General features: G+C 38.1%; 1 long non-coding RNA gene across 7 annotated transcripts; it reads right to left on the bottom strand.

Annotated features, from left to right (window-relative positions):
• Window positions 1–2,735: 2,735 nt before the first annotated feature.
• Window positions 2,736–8,602, bottom strand: LOC147831203 (uncharacterized). 7 transcript variants are annotated; one of them, XR_015523098.1, is made up of 4 exons: window positions 8,532–8,576; window positions 6,729–6,842; window positions 4,122–5,174; window positions 2,736–3,867 (listed from the first exon to the last, which is right to left on the bottom strand). It is a non-coding gene; the product is annotated as an uncharacterized LOC147831203 (long non-coding RNA). The 7 variants fall into 7 exon arrangements; XR_015523097.1 differs by having other exon boundaries at window positions 2,736–3,899; window positions 4,137–5,174; XR_015523094.1 differs by lacking the exon at window positions 6,729–6,842 and having other exon boundaries at window positions 8,532–8,602.
• Window positions 8,603–16,528: the final 7,926 nt, after the last annotated feature.

Genomic DNA, 16,528 nt, shown 5'->3' with positions numbered 1-16,528 from the left:
AATTACTGTAATTGAGTAGTTTTTCTCAGGATTTGTACTGTACTATTTTTTTAAATGTTACATAAACCTGACTGTAAGTGTCTGGTTTAGGCATGTTCTCAAATTCTTTGGCCTTGATAGGTAAAGTGGAAGTGTGTAATCTATCCAGAATTTGCATAATATACCTAAATTTTTGATAAACCTGCCAAATCATTTCTCAATCAAGTCACGATCGCTCAAAGCACTTCATGAGGTGGTGTGGGATGCGTTCCAGATGAAACTGGAAATTACTCAAACTACTGTAGTTGAGTGGTGTTTCTCAGGAACTGTACTTTACTATTTGTTTTTATGTTACATAAACCTGACAGTGGCTTTAGGCATGTTCTCAAAATTTTTGGCCCTGAAAGGTAAAGCTGAAATGTGTAATCTATCCTGCTTAATGTAACTTTTTGGCAAACCTGCCAAATCAGGAGGTGGTGAGGGATGCATTCTTACTGAACCCCAGAAGGGATGTAGTGGAGGAGAAAAAAATTGGCTGGGTGAAGAAAAAAAAATGGATGGAAAGAAAATATATATTTCTAAGTTTTTGCGCTCTCTCGCAAAGATGATTTGCGTTTTCTCGCAAAACTGTTTCTCCACAAACACTTCCTGTTCACTTCACTCACGTAAACCCTCCCGTTTTTGCGGAAATTCTGCCGTATTTTACCATTCTATCCCACTTTCTTTACATTAATACTGTGCGTCGATCGTCGCCTTTCATATGCAACCTCTGAAGCAGTGAATGCATGTATAAACGCTGACTGACAAACGCGCTCCGTACAATGAACTGATCCCAGATCAGCGTCTGCACACGCCATTTAGAGGAGCACATAGGAGCGGGTGTATGTTTAAACAGACAAATACACTGAATAATATGTAAACATCTCCGTCCTGCATGTTTTATTCTAAACAGCTAATCTTCTCTTAAATGAGCACAAACAGTTTCTAAGGTAATGAGACGCTTTTATTATTGGTCTGTGCATTCTTACAGAGACACCTCTGTTATCAAACTAAACAAAACATGAGATTCATTTGCTGCTCACTTGTTTGATAACAGAGGTGTCACTTCAAATGGCGCGTACAGACGCTGATCTGGGATCAGTTTATTGTATGGAGCCCGTCTGTCAGTCATCGCTTATACATGCATTCACTGCTTCAGAGGTTGCATATGAAAGGCGACGATCGACGCACAGTAATGTAAAGAAAGTGCGTTAGAATGATAAAATATGGGAGAATTTCTGCAAAAACGGGAGGGCTTACGTGAGTGAACAGGAAGTGTTTGTGGAGAAACAGTTTTGCAAGAGAACGCATAACATCTTTGCGAGGGAACGCAAAACTTTGCGAGAGAAAGCTAAAACTTAGAAATGTATAAATTTTTTTCTTTAACTCATTCTTTTCTTTCACCCATTTTTTTTTTTTCACCCAGCCAATTTTTGTCTCCTCCACTACGTCCCTTCCGGGGTTCCGTACACTCTAGATGAAACTGGAAATTTAATAAACTTTAAAAAAAAGGCTCTATTTTGACGGTTCATGCGCAGAGCGCAAAACGCAGGGCGCAAACGCTTTCAGGGCGTGTCAGGACGCGTTTTTGCTAATTTAAGGACGGGAAATCTGCCTTGCGCCGCGGCGCATGATCTAAAAGGGTTGAGTTTATTTTCTTAATGAGTTATATGTGTGTTTTGAGAATAAACCAATCAGAGTCTCATCTCCCATTCCCTTTAAGAGCCAGCTGCGTCACGCCATAAGCGCATTCGCTATTTACAGGACGCAAAGTAAGTCTAAGTGGAAAAAACGAGCATTTCACAAGCAAACAGTTCACAGTTTTTTACCTTTTCTACTGCGTGAGAATGAGAGATAATGGATCACTCTCACTTTCGCTCTTGGATAGGGAAACCTTTACGCACAGACATCAATTAGTCTATAAATAAATAATTTTGTTTGTTAAGCGCAAATATTCGTTTCAAAACTATTTCTAAATTCAGTTCTAATTTCCAGCAAATGAATAAATGAATAATAATAACGAAGTGTGCTCAAAAACCTGAGTTATATCCTAAAACACATGCTGTGCTCCATATGGTCTAAAAACTGACAGGTGGACAAATCTAACCTTGTTTTTAATAAAACAAATATAAATATGGATATAATAAATAATACTGCTAATAATAATAACATTATACAAAAGCAAATTGTTATGAATGAACTGAAAAAGCCTCCCGAGATGAAGAAGACATAAAAGCAGTGATTTTTCATATTTATGTAGGTTAGAAAATAATATGTTTTGTAATATTTTAATCCTTTATATTTATATCCTATACATATCCTTATTATATCCTATAAATATCCTTAATATTTAAATTTTTTCATATGTAAAGATATTTGCCTATTGCTCTCTTGTGTGTATTAAGCAGTGTGTAAGCGAGGCGCAACTCTGCGCCGGAGTTTAGACCGGGTTTGTTTTGGTCTAATGAAAAATCTATTATAGTTTCTCAAAATAGCAACGCGCCAGCGGTCCGCCTCAGAACGCCTTCCTTTTTAGACCAGAACGCCTATGGGCGCACAAATGAGCGCTAATGCATTTGCTATTTAAACGCCTCAAAACGACTCTTGCGCCAAGCTTGAAACTACCAAAAGACTATTGCGCCATGCCATGTGCCACACTGCGCCAGGTGTATGATAGAGCCCAAAGTCTTTAAAAAATTTAGCAAACACACAAAATATCTATTTTAGTTTCTTTTATTTGTCAATATACAGAAAAAAGCATACTACAACAGCAATTATCACCTCAGGTACAGATAATGTGCTTTACTCAGTGGTAAATGCGACCAATGTGAGTTTAAATAGCATTTACCATTCCATTTATAGCCATACTGAAAGCAGCAGCAGGTGATCACCTCAGATCTTCAAAGTAAAATAAAAATTAGCAGACAGCATTGAAAACAAAGGTCATTGCTGTGACTACTAGCCTATGTACGTTTTAACATTATAAGATTATAACCTGCCTTTTCATCGGCAGTGCTGTGGCTGATATTTAAATGAATGGCTGGTATTGAAATGTTTCTGTCGTGTCACGTTTGGTGCGGACAGACAAATCGCTTGTCGCTGGAATCTTTTCACCTTGCTTAAAGTTAGGACATGGTTTTAAAGCAAACTCCTGACTGGATGACGGCCGATATAAGAGCAAGCTCTTGATTTGTTAATGCTGTGCAAATCTTTTGCCAAAGTTCAGATTTTTGTGCAAACTGCATTGCAATAATTAGTACTCAAATATTTGCCTGTTGTATAAAATCATTCAAGGTCTGTCATACAGTACACCACACACAGAGCAACACGAGGGGCAGCCCGAGGAGACTGTATTGTCCCACTCTGGAAAAGTACCTTTGGTCAGGGTGCCTTTTCAGTTACAGCTGCACAGGAGTGGAATTCTGTCCCTGGCAGCATCAGAGATATAACCTCATTTAATATATTCAAAAAACATTTAAAAACCTGGTTTATAGAGAATCAGACGTGTCATCATTCTGATTGAATTGAAACTAGCATGTTTCCAATTGTGCCCACCATCTTGATGATCTGTTGTTTAAATGTGTGTCAACTAATTTTATCTCTATTACAAAATGTTGGTGTTTTAGCTTAATTCGTAAATATTCTCTTTTAACATCTATATGACCATGTCTATTTTAGTACTTTTTAAATATGTTTGATAGATTGTATAATTTTTGTATTGTTTTTTCTAGGTTGTTAAGGGACAACAGATGAAAAATAGCCTTCGGGCTAATTCTGGTACATTCCCTGCTGAAAAATCCAGCTTAAACCAGCCTGGGCTGGTTGGCTGGTTTTAGCTGGTCGACCAGGCTGGTTTTGGAGGGTTTTTGGCCATTTCCAGGCTGGTTTCCAGCTATTTCCAGCCTGGTCTTAGCTGGTCAGGCTGGAAAATGACCAGCCAAATCCAGCTAAAACCAGCTTGGTTTAAGCTGGATATAGCTGGTTTTGGCTGGACTCCCAGCTTGGCTAGGCAGGTCAAGCTGGTTTTAGCTGGTCATCTCCCAGCGTGACCAGCTAAGACCAGGCTGGAAATGGCTGGAAACCAGTCTGGAAGTGGCCAAAACCCCTCTAAAACCAGCCTGGTCGACCAGCTAAATCCAGTCTAGGCTGGTTTAGGCTGGATTTTTTAGCAGGGTTAGCAGAAATGCTAATTAATGTACACTGTTCCTGCCAAATAAACAAATAAAATCAAAATAAAAGTAGAGAAATGATCCTGCCAGATGTTGAGTTCAGACTGAGGTCTGCTCAGAGTTGAGCTCTATGCGTGTCTTTTTTGTCTGAGCACTGAGATTCTGTCTGCAGACCAACACACACAGCAGAGGCTCGGAAATCACTGTCAAACTCAACAGACAGAACGTCATTACCAACCAAGACTCTGATATGTGAAAATTTAAAATCAGCAAAGTGCTGAGGATCACACTTGGTAAATAGAGCACAATTAATGTAACCAAAGATACAGTAAACATCATTGCACCTGGTCTAGAATCAGTGACAGGTGTGCTGGTAGTCGTGGGCATGTAGATGATTATACCTGTGGCAACCAATAAACATGCAGGTAGCAGAAAAGTGAAACCCAAACACACAAGAGCAGCATCTGGACCACCAAAAATGAACCCCAATACATACATTACAGGAATAAAAACTATGACGATGATATAACAGCGGCGTGAGCACAGGCGAGCAGAAATCATGGGATATTTCAGAGTCAGAGCGGCCTCCAGAGCCACAAGCGCCTGCAGGTGAAGGCCAGCGATCTTCAGAAGAACAATCAGTAATAGGATTATGCCAGGAGAATGATAAAAACCTGAAGAAAGTTGGTGTGACACTATGCATGAATACAGGAGCAGTTGCAGCAGGTGATTTAGGAGGAGGAGGATGATGAAGGCTGAGATCCGACCACTTGCTTTTCTCTGAAGGTGCACAGAATAAAAAGCCCAAATCAGACACGGCAGCCCCACACACACAGCCGTGATGCAGAAGATGGAGTGTCTGATTTTATACAAAGGGTGTGTTTCATCTGCGGGGTAATCATGCTCATATGTAGGCCTAGACCATGAAGTTGGGGAAATGGTGAGGATGTCGTTGTTGTTCATGGTCTGCTTCTACGTATGGACCTCCTGAAAGACATAAACAGAAATATAATAACAAGTCATATATTATTTGAAAATGCAGGCATTCTTATGTGTGCACTTGGTGACTGATATGTATGCTGTGCATCCGGAAAGTATTGAAAGCGCTTCATTTTTACCACATTTTTTATGTTATAGCCTTATACCAAAATGGATTAAATTCATTTATTTCCTCAACATTCTACACACAATACCCCATAATGACAATGAGAACAAATACATATATATTTTTTATGTTGCAAGTTTATTAAAAATAAAAACGCTGAAAAATCACATGTACATCAGTATTCACAGCTCTAAACTGAGCTCAGGTAAATTCTGTTTCCTCTGATACTCCTTGAGATGTTTCAGCAGCTTCTTTGGAGTTCACCTGTGGTCAATTCAGTTGATTGGACATGATCTGAAAAGGCATTCACCTGTCTATATAAGGTCCCAGGGTTGACAGTGCATGTCAAAGCACAAACCAAGCATGAAGACAAAGGAATTGTCTGTAGACCTCCGAGACAGGATTGTCTCGAGCCACAAGGCTGGCGAAGGTTACAGAAAAAATTCTGCTGCTCTGAAAGTTCCAATGAGCACAGTGATCTCCATCACCCTTAAGAAGAAGATGTTTGTACCCACCAGGACTCTTCCTAGAGCTGGCCGGCCATCTAAGCTGAGTGATCCGGGGAGAAGAGTCTTAGTCAGGGAGGTGATCAATAACCCGATGGTCACTCTGTCTGAGCTCAAGCATTCTTCTGTGGAGAGAGGAGAAGCTTAAGAAGGACAACCATCTGTGCAGCAATCCACCAATCAGGCCTGTATGGTGGAGTGGCCAGATGTAAGTCACTCCCCACCTGGAATCTGCCAAGAGGCATCTGTTGGACTCTCAGACCATCAGAAACTAAACTCTCTGGTCTGAGACTAAAATTGAACTCTTTGGAGTGAATGCCAGGCATTATGTTTGGGGAAAACCAGGCAGCGCTCATCACCAAGCTAATAGCATCCCTACAGTGAAGCATGGTGGTGGCAGCATCATGCTGTGGGGATGTTTTTCAGCAGCAGGAACTGGAAGAGTAGTCAGGATAGAGGGAAAGAGGAATGCAGCAATGTACAGAGACATCCTGAATGAAAACCTGCTTCAGAGCGCTCTTGACCTCAAACTGGGGCGACGGTTCATCTTCCAGCAATGACCCAAAGCACACCGCCAAAATATCAATAGAGTGGCTTCACAACAACTTAGTGAATGTCCTTGAGTGGCCCAGCCAGAGCCCAGACCTAAATCCTATTGAACATCTCTGGAGAGATCTGAAAATGGCTGTGCACTGTTGCTTACCATCCAACCTGAGCTTGAGAGATATTGCAAAGGGAAATGGGCCAAAATTCTCATTGACAGATGTGCCAAGCTTGTGGCATCATATTCACTAATCGCTGCCAAAAGTGCATCAACAATGTATTGGGCAATATATTGGGAATGCTTCTGTACATGTGATTTTTTTAATTTTTTTTTTATTTTTAAATTTGCAACAGGCAGCACAGTGGCAAAGTGGTTAGCACAATCACCTAACAGCAAGAAGGTCACTGGTTCGAGCCCCGGCTCGGTCAGCTGACATTTCTGTGTGGAGTTTGCATGTTCTCCCTGTGTTCATGTGGGTTAATGGCAGGATGTAGTTCCCCCTTCAAAAAGGTTTTAAAGACAACCATGTGTTAATTTTTTTTTTTTTATTGTCCATTGTACTTGTACTGTCAAACTGCTGTATAAATCATTATCACACAAGTAACGTAAATGCACATCAGCAGTGTATAATGGGCTCATCTAACACAAACCTTAACATTCAGAAAATTAGGAAGAATGAAGTCAAACTGTGCAGGAAAACCACAACCCTTTCAACACTGACTAAAATGCTGATTTCACACTTAAGTAGAAGAATGGGGAACATTAGCTGCCACCATATAATAATTGTGTAATAATCTGACACAGTTGAGAAATAACAAATAGAAAATCTTTTCTCACATACTGCATCTGTTTTATGTGACATAAATAATTACATTTTAAACCTACCACTATGTATCACTGACCACTTATGATCAAATGACAAAACATGTATCTTAATTAATGCCCACAATCACAAAGCAAACGTGAAACATGCAACAAATAAAACATGTAGGCTATTAATTTAATTGAAGATAAGCATTTTGAAATGTTCCACAATAGTCTGACACTCTTCATTATTAAGTAAATTTTTTTAATTAATTATAAATTACCTGAAATAATATTGTAATTAAGTATGATTAACATTTTAATACAGAAAAACCAGGTTTGAGGGTGCTTTCACACCTGGACTTTTGTTTCGGAACCAGTCTTGTTTGCCCAGTTAGCGCGGTTCATTTGGCATATGTGAATCCAGCAATCGGGCTCGGATCTGCGCCAAATCAATCAGTCCGAGAGCGGATCGATTGTGGTGAGAAAGCATATATGATCCAAGCCTGGCTATATTACAGTGTTTTATGGATATGTAATAGGCATACGGCTATATGAAGAGAGTATTATGAGTAGGGTGGGAGGCAAATTCCAGACATCCCAAGTCTTCTGAAGTTCTGTCAGTCTCCCGCAAATGCACAGAGACTCCCGGATGCTCGCAAACGAGTGGTAATCTCGCGAAAATCACGCATCTTCCTCTCGGTTCTCAAATACGTTGCGCACCCTTCACACCCCTCCCCACCGCATCCCTCTTCGCTGCTCTTCAAACATGCAATGTGCACCCTGTAAAACACCACAAAACCACCACCACCCCCTGACAGCTGAGCGGGACTCTGCAAAATAAACAGTGAAACTCTGACCAATGTGAGAAGAGTTTACCAGCCTGATCTCACGAGGAAACGTAAGCATTTTACGTTTTGTCAGTTTAGTGACTAATTCGTACAAGTTCAGTTGTACGAAAATGCACGATTTTAAAAAGGAGGCGTGGCACCCAACTCCACCCTTAACCCCAACCGTCATTGGGGGATGAGCAAATCATACTAAATTGTACGAAGAGCAACAACGTAACAATTTTAATCCCTGTTTCAGAACAAATGAATTGATTCACAGGTGTGAACGCACCCAGTCTACAATACCCCTCGGTACAATACATTATAAATTTGTATTTGTAAATTTGTTGAAGTGTTTCTATTCAGTTAACTCTGTATTGATTGTAAACTATGTATTAATTTAATTGCTAGAGTTACGTTTAGGTACAAATTCATGTAATCATTCAAATGGTATTGTAATTACCATATGTGTACATAAAAAAAATTGTAACAGACTACAGTATTTGAATTCAATTAAAACTATATTTTATTGACTATCAAATTAAAGGAGCTTACCAGATTCACAGTGAAGTGTTACACTGGCTGTCCAGATGAGTGTGTGAATGTTTGGCTTTTACAGTAAGCCTTTTCTTAGCACTGCTGATAAGGCAAACTATCCCACAACATGGTACTTCCCTCTCCAGTTTTATTTTTGATTTAATTTTAATTTTGTCTGGTTCAAAAAAATAATAATAATACTTTGTTAAAGCAGCTTTGGGGTGAGACACAAGCCAAAACATCAACACTTTTAATTCCTATATTATTAATAAATCTGCTGTTGCAAATACATGAAACCCCCAACAAATCATGAAAATAATAAGACGATAAAACAAAGCAAACTTGATTCTGAGTGTATGAACAAATAGTTGCATTAGCAAACAAGCATATTTACAAACATGAGCTTTGTGACACACCTAAGAGGTTTATTTAGATAAAGATAAAAAAGGAGTCAGATTCAGCATTTGAGAGAATCGTGGCTTTTATTTTCACAAACTCAAAGTAAATATCTGTAACTTATTCTCAGTGTCTTTTCTGGATTAGTTTTCCGGAGTTTCCAACACAATCTCACGGCAATTCGTAACTTTTTCATTTAGTGGCTAATTTGTATGAATTCGTAGTCTAATTCGTACATTGATCATCCCCTAATGACGGCTGGGTTTAGGGGTGGGGTTAGTTGCCACGCCTCTTTTTTAAAATCAGACAATTTCGTACGACTGAACTAGAATTAGCCACTAAACTGCCAACATATAAAATACTTACGTTTTCTCGTGAGATCAGGCTGGAGTTTCAGACCATTGATCTACACTGAAAAAAATATTCTAAGATGATTCCTTGGATTTACTAATATTTTTTACAATAAGTGGTTGAAAACTATTTATTTGAGCTGAATTTAAACAAACAAGTTGCACGTTATTAAATTTTATTTCTTTGTTTAAATTCAACACAAATAAATAGTTTGCAACAGTTTTGCAGGCATCATTTTTTTAAGCTTAGAGCAAGATGCCCAAACTAGGGCCTGCGGGCCAAAGTTGGACCTTTGTATCCTTTGATTTGGCCCGCCAGAGGGAAAATGAGAGTTTCTCATTTCTATTTTAATGTAACCTTTTGTTTGTTTGTTTTAATGTTGAGCTACAAAAACAAACCAAAATTAAATGTTTCGATTAAATGTTGTAAATGAAACAGAACATTTAAAAATGTGCATAGTGTCACTTAATGAAAAGGGAATAAAGTAGAAGACATCAGCGTGCAAATCAAGGCAAAGTTCGTTAAAATAATATACATTTTTAAGAAATTAGAAAGCATTAGTAAATACCTGTTGAAGTGATCTTTTCTTTTTATTTTTTTACTATTATGAAATAAATTAGGAAATTACCCAACTTCAATGTAATACAGTTTGCTATATTTACCTTCAGTTCACAGCTCTCAATCAAGCTTGGATTTTGGCCCTTCATAAGAAAAAGTTTGGGACCCCTGATCTAGAGCAATGGTCTCAAACTCATTTCCTGGACGGCCATAGCTTTGCAGTTTAGCTTCAATTAGCTTCAACTCACACCTGCTTAATAGTTGTAGTACTTTGGCTGTTTGTTTATATAAGTTCTCCAGTGATCTTGGATCCTTGTGTTCTTGTGTAACATCACCATCAGCGAGAGGTGATGTTACACGATGCTACATTGTTTATTTTAACAATAAAACAAATAAAGGGTTAAATTAAATTTAAATTGACAATCTTGAAATCCTCCCGCCATTCTCCCTCTTTTCTCAGATGGGATGGCGGGCCAAATTAAAGGATGCCATGGACCAACTTTAGCAGGTGGGCCCTAGTTTGGGCATCACTGATCTAGAGAGATTAGGTTTCTCTTTGCATTTTTTATTTTGCATTTTGGTTCTATGTTGTTTGAGATATATATTTTTAGAAGCCCAAGAACACATGGGGTGTCAATAATTGTGGAGGTCACTTTAAGTCTACATGCATGCTCTACTATTTGACAACAGTAAAAGTATAGAAGGCCTAACATCTATTTTAGCACATTAATTCAGGGCAGCATCACACTAGTTGTGAATGGATATGTAGGTGTATGACTTTTATTTTGTTAGCAGTGTAGTGTCTGGATGGCTTAATGACATTAATTGTAAAAGATAAAAAGCTTTACTTGGATATTTGGCTACTCGTATGCTTGCAAAGAACAAAAAAAATAAAAAATCCACCTCTGTTTTGTGGGACAGCAAAATAGAAAATGAAAAAATCATAGGGTTCTCCACAAAAGCTGCTGTTATTAGGCTAAATGAATGCTAACAGATGCTAACCTCTATCCTTGAATCAGCAATTGAATGGATCATGGTAGTGCAACAGCTACATCTGCTGATGAGCTAGAGAAGTGCATGTTTTCAAATATGGCGACTATTTTGATAATTTGTTTCAGTTTTTTCATTTGTTAAAAATACCTGCTCTTGTGAGCTAAGAAGCCATACTTCAAAGCAACGATGACTCATTCTCTCCAGGCATTATCTGCTAAACTTAAAAGTGGAGACCATGAAATTAAACCGTGATATGAAATTACTAACATGAGGTGGCATGTTTGAGAGGTTTATTGAATACATTAAGGAAGAGAAAGGCAAAGCCACATTCCAATTTATTTTATTTAATTAAATAATTTATTTATTTATTTAAGATAAGGAGAAATGCATTTCTGTGAGGAAAATATACATGCATGTACATGCTTAATTTCTGTGAATGCAGCCTTAAGTTACAAATTGCATTAGCTGAAAGTGTTTTTAAGTGTTATTAATTATTTTGAGGATCTGGAACTGAAAGGAGTAAACACTGTGTTTGGAGAAAATGAGTAGTTGTGGACATGAGGAATGGGGAAGCTCAGAAGTACAAAATATCAGAGTAAAGGAGATGATACACAGGCAGCTTTTAGAGACTGTTAGCACCTGTCACTTAATGCTGGATAACAATCTGATCGCTCAAACCTGGAATTGGGACACATTCCAGATTAAACTACACAGGTCTAAATCATACCTGCCAACACTCCTGTTTTGTCATGTAACCCCCACAGCATTTTGGTATGGCCTGTGAAACCCCCGAGTCGCCAACATTTGTATAGTTAGTATATATTTGTATAGTTAGTTTGGTTGAATCGCACTAGAGTTTTCCCTCTTGGTACGGTTCGTTTAAGCAGGTGTGAATGCAGCCATCGTACTTGAGTGCGCACCAAAAGCAGACCAAGACCTGCTTGAAGATGTGGTCTCGGTATGATTTTTTGGTCTGCTTTTGGTGCGCACTCGAGTACGATTGCTGCATTCACACCTGCCCAAACGAACCGCACCAAGAGGGAAAACGAACTCTAGTGCGATTCAACCGAACGGCAGGTGTGAAAGCACCCTCAGTTCAGTGTGGTTTAAGGGTGCTTTCACACTAGCACTTTTGGTCTGCACTCGAGTTCGTTTGACATCATAGTACGGTACATTTAGCTAGTGTGAATGCGTCTTCTGAACCCGGGTGTGAACCTGTGAACCCTACCCGAGTCCGCCTAAAAGAGGTGGTCTGGGGTACGATTCATGCGAACTCTGGTACGGTTCACTTCAGATGTGAATGCAATCGTACCAAATAACGGAAGTGAACTATAATGAACTGCCAACTGTACAACAAACTATCGTTTTCATAATGTTCGTTCGTGTTTTGTTTCGTACCTTGGTGACACGCGCGGGACTGAGCCAGGGCAAACACAGTGATGTCTGCTTGCTTGTCTCCTCCAAAAACTGCTTCTGCAGACGCTTTGTGATGTTCTGAATGTGCATAATATTTCTGCAGCAGATGGACGCAAGTTGCTTTCTGTACGTCCAAAAGCTTTTAGTAAAAGCAGAATGACCGCGATATGCGGAAGTCTTTCCATTTCGGCGCTTGCTTGCGTCGGCCGTCACCTAGCAACGGCCATAAACTAAACAGCAGCTCGATGACGCAAGCGTACCAGGGTTCAGAAGGAAAAAAGACAGTGTGAACACAAACCAACCGAGGAGGTGGCAAGGGGAGACAATCAAACTTGGGTACGATCCAGGCAAATTAACCAAGAGTGAAAGCACCCTAATACTCACTGCTGAGAGTCCAAACACTGAAGAGCAAATCCATCGATGCACCAACCATGCAAGCCAGTAGCGACAGCGGCGAGGGAAAAACTACACGAATTGGCGAAAGTGAAGAATTAAAAAACTTGAGAGCAACCAGGCTCAGATTCCACAGCAACTACAGAAATAAATAGCTAAACTCGAGTTAAAATATCGAAACACTTGTTAGTGTTAGCACTAAAGACAGCATAGAGCCTTGGCTTAATAAAAGACTTTCAGAACATTACAAATCCCTGAATTGGCGTCTGAGGTGAGATGGTGAGATTACGAGCTGTTTTTACAGGAATGTGCCACATAAAGAGGGTAAGATATGAGATGGCTTTGGGAGAGCCTCCAGCAAGCAAACTCCCTAATCCTTATCGCTTTATGCACACACTAAATATGAAGCAGAATGATTCGTCATGCGCCGCTGTGGACCAAAATCGGCAATTGATTCTCTACTTTATTTCTCCTTTCAAGCAGAATAATAATTTAAGCTGTAAATGTGTTTATGTGGGAACTTTGTCTTGTAAGTGGGAATTTATAAGCTGTGTTGACGTTAAATGCGATTGAGTTTAAAGTGAGAGGGTCATATTCAGCATATTATTACAAAGCCTTTGAGACCTTTAATCAGAAACATACATTATCTGTCTCTGAAATAAAACATTAAATACAGTGAATAAAAAGTATTTCATCCCAAAAATTTCTAAAATAAACTGATAGTTGATTTGTTCTGTAAAGGAATATCTCATTCGTTTTGGTTCTCGGGTTTTTTTCTTTCTGCAAACATGGCATTTTTATGCTTTAGAAGAGCTAAAAACTTACATACGGCACCTTGAAATCAACGTCATACTGCACTGTATAAATAAATTGTTGAGAAAACAAAAAAATAAGGCAACTTGATGCAGTAAAAACTTTAAGTTGTCCCAACAACTGTTTTTTAGGTATTCTCAGTAATATTTTTTTGTTTAGCTAACATAACTTTGTTTATTTATGCAATGTTGATTATTGTATTTTACTAATAAAATATTATTGTCACAACTAAAGCAACAGTTACTGCTGTTGAGTCAATAAACTTTTTTTCTGTTTAGTAGATGATTTTTTTTTAAATTTGCAAAATAAGCAATTAGTTGTAGTTAGCATATCATCCTGTTTTAATCATTTTACTTAAAAATGAACACAAACTTACTACTTCATCCATTCATTTGGCTTAGGCACCACAGTGGAATGAACTGCCAACTTATTCAGGATACGTTTTACACAGCGGATACCATTCCAGCTGCAACCTAGTACTGGCAAACACCCATTCACACTCAGACACCTGTACCTCATGTCTTTGAACTGTGGCAAAAACCGGAGCACCCGAAGGAAACACACCTGAACACAGGGATGCCAACTGACCGAGCCAGGTCTCGAACCAGCAACCTTCTTGCTGTGATGCGATTGTGCTACCAACTGCACCACTGTGTCACCCCTCTTTCAAGCAACTGATAAACTAGCTCAGTTTTCGATCGTCATGTCACGCATGCGCGAATTATTTAAATATCAACATTCCTGTTCAACACAGACGTTTGTCCAGAAAACTCTGTTCAACCAACGCAATCTCACGGCAATTCGTAACTTTTTGATTTAGTGGCTAATTTGTATGAATTTGTATGATCTAATTCAAACCATTTAGTACGATTTGCTCAACCCCCAATGACGGTTGGGGCTAATGGTGGGGTTAGGTGCCATTTTAAAATCGTACATGTTTGTACGACAGAACTCGTACAAATTCGGCACTAAACTGACAAAACCTAAAATACTTACGTTTCCTCGTGAGATCAGACTGGTTAAACATGTTGACATAACATTTTAGCGAATATTGTTGACATATATTGTTGATTGTTGACATATATATAACATATATTTTTATGTAATCAATTCTTATTCACAATTCTTAGTATATGACAGAAAAAGTCAACACAATCTCACGGCAACTCACGGTAAATTTTTTATTTAGTGGCTAATTCGTATGAATTTGTCCGATCTAATTCGTACAATTTAGTACGATTTGCTTATCCCCCAATAACGGTTGGGGTTAGGGGTGGGGTTAGGTGCCACGCCTCCTTTTTAAAATCGTACCATTTCGTACGACTGAACTCGTACGAATTCGTACGAATTAGCCACTAAACTGGCAAAACGTAAAATACTTACGTTTTCTCGTGAGATCAGGCTGGGTATGACAATCAAAATCCAATGTCTGATAGATGCCATATTGCTAACATCTGCAAAACATCAAGTTGTAACATCATTAGATGTTGATATTTTGTTGTTTTTAGGTTGTATTATAAACCAAAATGCAACGACCTGACGTTGGGTTCTCATTTCAACCCTATTTTCATTTCCAAACAAAATGCAATGTCCATCAACATTTTGGTACAACGTTAGTCTAACCAACACATTAGGCTCGTTTGACTTGGCCAAAATCTGCGCAGAATCGATCACCGGTGATCACCGCAAGATGCATGCCAGTTAGAAATGTGTCCGCCTTGCCTTCGCCTTGCTCTGATGTCACGCTGACGTGCGCCAAAAAACTCTCGCGATCGCGAGGCGGGTACCTCGGATAGAGCAGTCGGCCGCAGTTGCTTTTTTTTTTTTTTTTTTTTTTTTTTTTTTTTTTTATTATGCTTTAAACAACATATACATGACAATACAGCAAACAAAACAGTGCCAGGGTGATAGAAAGTAAATGATAACAATAATACATAAAATAAAATAAAACAAACATAAAAATAAGAGTATAAATACTTAACTAAAAATTCTTACAAATATAATCAAGCAGGACCTTTACATTAATCAAATATTTTGAAACTAGAGCACAGTTGGACAGTTTTAATGGCCTTTCGATTAGCACTATGCTGAATAGTGCAAAAGTAATTTTTCAGTTCCTTATAAAACACAGTAAAACAAGGTTTTTTGTTGGAAAATTTACACTTATGAATATGAAACTTAATTAGCAAAATAAATAGGTTAATAACAAAAGCTTCATTATTCAAATTATCATAATTAAAATACCCAAAAATTACAGTTTCATAATGCAAATTAAAGTTAAAGAGTACCCTTTTCTTTATAAAAACAGAAGCATCATACCAGAGCTTTTTAACATAACCACAGTGCCAGAAAAGGTGGGGTACAGTTTCCAAATGCAAAGAACAAAAAGAGCAATTTATATCAATATCCTTTTTAAATTTACTTAGGAAATGTTTAACCGGATAGAATTTATGAATTAGTTTAAAAGATATTTCTTTTATCTTATTTGTAACCAAAAATTTGTGAGGCAATGACCAAATACTTTCCCATTTAGGAATTCTTACAAAATTATTCCAATAGGTAATAGAGCAAGGTTTAGATACAACTTGATTTACAAATAGAGAGCGAATAGATTTGTTATTTTTAGACTGTGAGAAACAAATTTTACCACACACTGTATCAACTAGTTTGATTATGGGCTTATTAATCCAAGTTACACCTCTAAATAAGGAAACAATATTAGAATTAATTGCAGAGAAAACAAGAGAAAATTCCTTGGGAGTTACAGGAAAGTTAAAATGTACAAGAAACTCGTCATATGTCATAAGATACCCTTGAGTGTTAAATAATTGACAAACTAAAACAATACCCTTTTCAAACCACCTCTCCAAAAAGATACTCTTGCATTTATACAAAATACATCTATTGTTCCAAATAAAATAACGTTGTGGTGAAAAATTGTGCTTGTAGATCAGTTTCCACGCCAACAAGGCTTGAGCATGAAAAGCAGAGAGCTTCACTGGTAATTTCTCAATTTTATAATCGCATAATAATAAAAAGGAAAGACCTCCAAGTTGGTCAAAAATAAAATTGGGAATAAAATTCCAGAAAGAAGG

This window comes from Danio rerio, chromosome 23 (genome assembly GCF_052040795.2).
Source record: "Danio rerio strain M-AB ecotype USA chromosome 23, GRCz13ab, whole genome shotgun sequence".
Lineage (NCBI taxonomy): Eukaryota > Metazoa > Chordata > Actinopteri > Cypriniformes > Danionidae > Danio > Danio rerio.
This window is presented reverse-complemented; position numbering and strand designations above follow the sequence as displayed.